Genomic DNA, 8,248 nt, shown 5'->3' on the forward strand with positions numbered 1-8,248 from the left:
TGGCCTAATATCCACTGAATGGCGCTATGTTTTATCTGTTCAAGCGCGCTGTTTTATTTTTGTATCCGCGGCAACTTAGCACAAGGAACAAGGTAGAATAGACACCACGAATATAATTTCCTGAGTTCTCTATCAACTTTAGTGCTTTAACTACACCTCATAATTTGCTTCTGTTTAATATCTTCTAGAGAGACTAATGTCACTTGAATGTAACTATATACATTACTAAAAGCAGTATGGCTATTCTGCAAAGAAGGGAATGGAAAGAGTTGCTCGTTATGACATACATGTACATGACGGAAGCCAACAGGCACTGAAACCAAGGAGCATAAGGGATGTCTATTTATTGCAGTTTTATGAATGGTAGAGTAATAAAAGCAGAAGAACACAACCATATGCTGCCATTGGGATCCGAACCTATGACATCAGAATTTCGCGCTAGATGCTCTAGTAACTGCACTACGGCGGCGTCTGTCCAATTTTCTGCTTTCGAGGGTATTTATGTGTAGTTTAAGTGAACCTTGAGTGTGTTCAACAGCGCCACCTTCGTTCATAGCGGAGGACGTAGTACGTCCTCTATTACCGCGAATGCCACGTAGGAACGTGGTCGAAAGGTGAGGGCGGAAGTTGTGTGAGAATATTCTTAGGCTAACTACGTACGGTATGAAGACCACCAGATTCGAGGTCCACGGTGAACTATTCAGCAGACAAGCGAATGGAAAGCGGTGCCTGTTATGACATAAATGACAGAAGCCAACGGTCACCGTAAGAAAGCTTAGGGGATGTCTTTTTTATTAAGTTCGCAGTTTTTGTTCATCAGAGATTAATAAGAGCAGAGGAAAAAACAACCACAGCCCGCCGGTACGATTCGAACCCACAATTTCCGAATTTCGAGACCGGTGCTCTACAACTGGGCTGCGGCGGGTGTCCAATTTTCTGCTTTGGGAGGTATTGTCGTAGGTATAGCATAAGAGGGTTGATGCACAGCTTGCGCCCTCACCGTTCGACCACGTTCCTGCGTAGCAGTCGTGGGAATGCAGGACGTATTATGTACGCCGTTGTGGACAAGAGTGGCGCTGATGATCACTCTCAAGGTTCGTTTACGCTACACGTAAATACCCCCGAAGCAGAAAAACGGGTATTCGCCGACGTTGCTCAGTTGGTAAAGCACCGGACGCAAAATTCGGAGGTCGTGGGTTTGGATACTACCGGCGGCACGTGGTTGTTTTTTCTTCTGCTTTTATTATGCTCCCATGGTTAAAACTGCATAAAAAAGACATTCCTTATGCTCCTTCATTTAGGTGACAGTTATCTTCGAGCAGTGTGACTAGTTGGCAATGTATAATGCGAACGGATAAGATTAGGTAAGTCAAGGGGGCTTAACATTCCGAAACTGCGCGTGAGGTATGAGTGCGCTTTAGCCGCGAACTCAAGAATAATTTTAATCACCTGAGGCGCATCATGCTGCACGGGTAATGCATTCCACAAAGTTGTTTTTGCGTGACGTTTGCAAAAATTTTGGGTTCCTCAGTTGGTGTTTCGTTCTGTAACTTAACCCTGTTATGTCTGCGCTGCATGAGTTACGAATAAAATTCATATTTGAGGATATATACTGTTATCTGGAATCTATGTGTAACATATATTTACATATGGTTACAGAAGTTGTGAGAATGCGCATGTCTGTACTAATCCGAACACCTTGTTATCCCGGTTACAGGCGCGCTGCAAAGCAAAACTTTTCAAATAGGTGATCACCTTAAATTCAGGGCTACGGCGGTAGCCCAATGAACCTAAGGCATTGAAAAACGAAGCTCTTGCGTTTGCGCCAACCCTCGTTCGAATCGCACTTTGGCCCTCAGTGGGGTAAGTTTTTCGCTCCTGCCTACCATTGTGAAGGAAAAGTTCAAAAGTTTTCGGATGTATTTGATATTATGTTTGACCTCAGGCTCGCTACAGTTTCTGGACGATGTCTCCAAATATTTCCAGTGGATGGGAGCTAAAAGAATTTTACTAGGAAAGAAAAAACAACGAATATACAAACAGTCAGGCGTGCTAGAAAAAATCAGAAGCGAAACCATATTCTTAGAAAGGAATAATAAATTCAAGCGTGCAGAATATACGAGCACAACGAGACGCAAAGCCCAAGCTAAGTAATAAGTTAAGAAAAAAAAAGTTTTTTAAGAGAAAACTAGGTCAAGCAAAATAAAAGTACTGTTCGGGCCAAGCAGTGTAAAGTGCGGTATACAGGACTGCTGAGATACAATCCTGCGAAGCTCATGCGCGAAGAAAGGATATAAGTTAAGAGAAAAAATCTAAAACAAAGAAACAAGATTCGTACAACTAATCAGTTTGTTGTAAAGCGCGTATGAGTAGAGAAGGGCAGAAACGTGGATTGGTCCGCACTACCCTCTATCTTTTTTCTGCGAGCACAGAATTGAATACTAGTTGAGGGCACACACCGAATTTTTCACCTAGGATGTTTCTCAATTTTTCGAAATTGGCTTTTTTAATTTGAAGATAGCTTTATCGGCATAGCAGTGTGAACGGTGTAGCGCATCTCACTGCAGCTAAGACGTGCTGACTAGTGGACTGGTTAATTATTATCGAATAACTCAATTTCTAAGTATTATTGTTAGTCTCCTCATTTACTGCGATGCGTACAGCCCCCCGCAAGTAACATCAATATCAGGTTCTAGAATTTCTGAAAGGCAGTTAGCTACGATGCTGTGGACCAACAAATTTTGGCTACATCGCTCCAAAAAACATGTTTCAAGAACCTCAGAACAAAGAGGAGAACCTCAAAAGCATATTTAAAAAAATTCAGACGATTTTAGGTTAAACACCAAGCATATATCATCAAAGCAGTTCGCATAAAAATATTATACCCGCCGACCACGGCACGAGTTAGCAGCAAGGGAAATGCATTGGGTTATTTGGCCTGAATCCTGGACTGGAGGTCATGCAAGAAATCACTGTCTGAACGCACAGAAAATGTCTTACAGAAATCTTCCGATTTGCAAATACTTCAACGCTTTAGTGCCCCTAGGACCGCACATGCATATTCTAAAATCGGCAAACTTGTAGAATACCAAGCATAATAGTTTTTGGCTTTATGTGAGAAACTGTAAGCAAATTACGTCTTTCAAATACATTGTTTTCTTTTTTATGCCCCTCCTTAACAACAAATACATTGTTTTCTTTTTTATGCACCTCCCTAACAACGGAATTCGTACTTCTGCCCATAAACGAGGGAAACCAAATGGGAAGGAATCTTTAAAACCAGAGCTCTAAGAGCGCTCACTGAAAATGCATTCAGGTCATAGCTGAATAACAAGTAGCATCGCAAAAAATAAAAGCTTGGCTTTATGATCTGAATTCAGTAACATGACACATGAAGGCACTTTCAGAAAGAAGCCTGCTCACCTGCTCTCTCGAACTGAAAGAAAGAGGACGGTGCTAGCGGTTGTGAAGGATGGCTTTTAAATAGCACAGCCATTAACGTCAGAGCCTTTATCACTGCGAGCGGAATACAATGAGTTGATTGCAGTTGAGGCGAGCGGCGATATCATTTCCCATTTGAGTGGTACTGAGAACTGCCGGACAAGATACCGCGGTTGGGTAGGTCACATTCATACTTTTATATTAGAACATCGCTCTTGACGTAATTCCTTTCAGCACAGTTCGGAATGATACGACGCACTCAGCATGAGTCCCAGCGAGAAACAAATGCATTTGTCACGTGTTGCCATGCTGCACAGATATTCCATCGTTTAGAGCTCACTGGCCTCTGCCATGATTTGACCTTGCAATGAAAATGACATAACGGAGCCCGCAAAAACGCCAAGATTTATCATCCAGAACAGCATGTCTGCAATAAAGCCCACGAATTATTCTAAGACCTGCAGAAGTGCGGATCAGCATACCTGATATCATTCGCTGCAAATTCCATGCGAAACCTGAGAGTTCATTGTACGAACCACCTCGCTTATTGATGCTCGAAGGTTAAAGACCGCTCACACGGTTGTGCTTGTGCCAAATAGCGGTTAGTCGGTAGTTTGTTAATTATTATCGACGAAAGAAAGCACGCTTTGAAGACGGCACTGGATTATCTACGCAAATTAAAATTTCGCGACTAGAAAGCGTATCCTTTTTTTTGTGCCGGCTTCAGAGCTAAGCCAGTAATTTCTGGGCTGCTGTCCAAAGTAATGCGCTGAAGTACTCTTGCATTAGTTGGATACTAGAAATGCCTTTTGTTTTGTCCTTGCCGACGCTTTAGAAAAGCTCGTTGCATTTTAAGGGATGTTTATGACGTAAAGGCCGCGCCTCTGCGCACCCAGCGAAGAAGACACTCGAGCAGGAAGCAGAATCCATCGGGCACAATGTAAAACGACAACGTCAGGTGCACTGCTGCAGCAGCCATCTCCTGAGCTACACTCCGCGATCGTCAACAGGTTTCTACCATGTCCGAAACTATTTCAGAACTAATATGGCGGCTTCTCTTCAAGCAACGTCACAACGCAAGGTGCAGCCAAGTTTCTTCACTTCCGCCATGGAAGCACCGCAGAAGAACTGGCACACATTCATGCTTTCCAATCCTGGACGTCTGATGCTGTGGCCTTTTCTCCCGCCCAGTGCCATCGCTTGGTTTACCCAAATCAAGGCACGGCTGTACGCGAACAGCGCGTTGTCGCAGATTTGGTCATGCCTTCTTTTAACGAGGTATGTTTTTCCTTTATGTGTTCTTACAGATGGAGCATCCACAGTCGGAGGAGAGCCTGGACGCAGGCCACAGACACATTTTTCATGTATTACACCACGAACCTTTGTTATCATAACAGCAGTACAGACCTATCATTTCCCATGGACCAGTCATGTTCATATCGCCGAGGTACTCTGAAGAATGAAATCAACAGTACCCATAACACACCTGCTGGTACTTTAATAGTGTGATTTTTTTTTTATATTTTAAGGGGTCGTCAATATCTCACATGACGCTCCGTGCCCCCTTACGAGCTTAAGTTTTGTACACCCGATGACAATCGGAAGTTTATTGTACCTCCGATATGTTGTGCAAATTTCCGATTTGTCGCGCCAAGGAGTGTCACCTTCCAAAACAGCAGTAATTTCAACGTACAGGTGCCGTCAAAAGTAAATAGAAGGCAATATTAATGAAAAAAAACTTGATCATTGCCCGCTCAATTCATGCATCCTTGAATACATATGTGCAGACTAATTGTGACTGCGTGAGTTGCACTGTGCACCAACAAACATGGACCATTATGCTTGAGATTTAAAGAAATGAATTTTTTTTTGACAAAGTCGCTTTCCATTTACTTTCGACGGCGACTGTACATCAAGACTTGCTTGGTAATTGTGAGCGGCTCATATGAAGCAACGCAGCTAGAAATTCCCAAGACATGCACAGTTTTAGCTGAACAACGCGAGTCCAATGCGGTTGAGTAGGTGAGTAGCTGTGTTCGAACGGTATATTGCACCCTCTTCATTTCAGTCCATCATCAGCAGCTGGCTGATTTTAAAAGTGTAAAAGGCAAACACACCACGGAAGCCCTCTTTGGTACTTGAGCTCCATTAAACTAGGTGTGCTTTTTAAATGTGCCCTGGGCGTCAAGGCCGCAAAGTGAAAGCAGAAAATGTGCCTCCCCCAACACCACATCTGGTGCAGCTGGCCTCGCCATGAAGGCATCTTGTGCTTTCTTCAGCGATTTTTTCTTCACTGCTTGCCTCACTGAAGCAGGATAGATCTCGTCGTGTCATTGCGCCTGCTAACTGAATTACGTATATACCCCAACATACATAAACCATGGTGAAGAAGCCTGATCTATTAATGCTTGAATAGCCTCAATAGGTAATTAGGGCGAGCCATTATTATAGCTTGCTTGTATAGAGATCTTGTTCGCCATTTTTTCTTGACAGGTAAGGCCGAGTTGGATGATTGTAAGCGCTTCTGCATGAGTTAAGAGAATCAAGATTTTTTCACTAACATTACAGGGTAACAATCCCTGCACACACATGTTTAAGTTATGAAAACGCAACATGGGAGTGTAGCAGATAAGGCCCTCAATTTTTCTGTTCAAAAATCGCTCCTTGAAACCTAGTAGTCAACTGCTATTTAAAAGCGGCGTAAACTGCGTAAACGAGACACCGCTGCGTAAACTGCAGGTGCTTTTCAAACGAACACATGTGTGTAAAAAAAGAGTAGACGCCTTTCTACTCCACCTTAAATCAGAGACCGCGTTCAGCTTTGATCTGTTAAGGAGTTAAAAACTGCATATATTAGTTATCTCTCTTATCACTGTGGCACCATTTAAATGTAGTGGGTCTTGCTGGCTTTCGCTACCCTGTCATGTGAGAGTTTTGGGCTAAGGCGGCTCAAATAGTCATCAGAATGGTGGATAAAGGTTCCGTGTCGATCTCGACGCGACAAATGTTTAATTTTTTTTATTTATTTGCAGATACTGCAGACCATACATATACATGGCCCAGGCAGGAGGGGCATCCGCGGCAAAAACATGAGTACACATATAACAAGCATACAGCTGTTCAGAAACAAATTTCACACAAAAATTCATAACGAGCGAAGTACAATTAACAGCGCAAGAACTGACGCTCCAGTTCTTTAACAAAGTCACTGGTTGCGAAAGTGTGCGAAGGCAGGGAATTCCATTCACTGGTAGTCCTGGGAAATAAACTATGCTTATAAGTATTGGTTCGTGCAGAAATTGGAGCCAAGGAGTGAGGGTGTGTGTGTCGAGTTCTCCTGGTGCAGTGTGGCTTAATACAGTCCGGCATGTTTAACCTCAGCGTACCTGAGCCGCAGTTATGCAAAAAAGCGAGCCCACTAATTTTTCCACGGGATTCCAATGTTTCTATACTATGTTGCCGCATCAATAAGGAAGGAGAATCGTGCCTTTTATATTTGCTAAAAATAAACCGGACAGCCTTTCTTTGAACTCGCTCGAGCTGCAATATGTCCTTCTCATTGTGCGGATCCCATACAATGCCGGCTTATTCGAGCTTGGCTCTAATGCAGGCATTATAAGCTAATAGCTTAACCTCGACAGGTGCACCTTTAAGTTTCCTCTTTAGAGACCACAGCTTACTAATAGCGGAAGAACAAATGGCGGATATGTGCGGAGACCAAGTTAGTTTATTTGTTACCGTCACACCAAGATATTTATGCGTGTCTACTTCTGTTATAATATTGTTCTTAAGGGAGTAAGAATACGTGCTGATATTTTTCTTCCTTGTAACTCGCAACAGAACTGTTTTTTGTGCATTTAGTTGCATTCCCCATCGAACGCACCACTAATGAATAGCCTGTAGGTTTGCTTGTAATACTGTGTGGTCATTTGGTACTGTGATGTTCTTAAAAAGCACACAATCATCCGCGAACAATCGGATAGCAACGCCACCATGAACGACATCAGACAAATCATTGATGTATGTCAAAAACAATAGAGGCCCAAAGACGCTGCCTTGGGGGACACCAGAAGTCACAGACAGCGTTTTTGACGACCAATTCATAATTTCAACAAACTGCTGCCTATCTCTAAGGTACGCGCAAATCCACTGCAAAACGCAGGAAGGAAGACCAATGAATTCCAATTTGTACAGCAAGTTTCCATGCGGCACTTTATCGAAGGCCTTCGAGAAGTCTAAAAGCAGCACATCTAGCTGGCTATTCATGTCAAGAGCTTGTGCGAAATCATGAACAGTACAAACAAGTTGGGTAACAGTTGTCATGTGCTTCCTAAAACCGTGCTGATACTGTGATAGAAGGTTGCGGCTTTCTAAGAAATCTCTGATGTAGGTGGCAATGACGTGTTCTAAGAGCTTACAGCACGTACTCGTGATTGAAATGGGGCGGTAATTTGACACAGATAAACGATCACCATTTTTGTAAATGGGTTAGTGGTCGTGACATGTCTTCTTTGTAATATGCCACATAATGACCAGGCGATGTTCCCTCAAATGCCCAGCTATGTCAACAAACGACAATCTCAAGCTATCCGAACCTGCCAAGGTGAGCCAAAACGCACCTCTACGGACGCAACCGTACTAATCGCCAAAGAGAATACAATATTAATCATCATCAGCCCGAGTTCGTCCACTGCAGGACAAGGACCTTTCCGTTACCTCTCCAACTAACCCTATTCTGCGTCAGCTGCGGTCACCTTCTCCCTGTAAACTTCTTTATCTTGTCCGCCCTCTTAACTTTCTGCCGCCC

This window comes from Amblyomma mixtum, chromosome 5, assembly GCF_055824585.1.
Source record: "Amblyomma mixtum isolate Tamu chromosome 5, ASM5582458v1, whole genome shotgun sequence".
Taxonomy (NCBI): Eukaryota; Metazoa; Arthropoda; class Arachnida; order Ixodida; family Ixodidae; genus Amblyomma; species Amblyomma mixtum.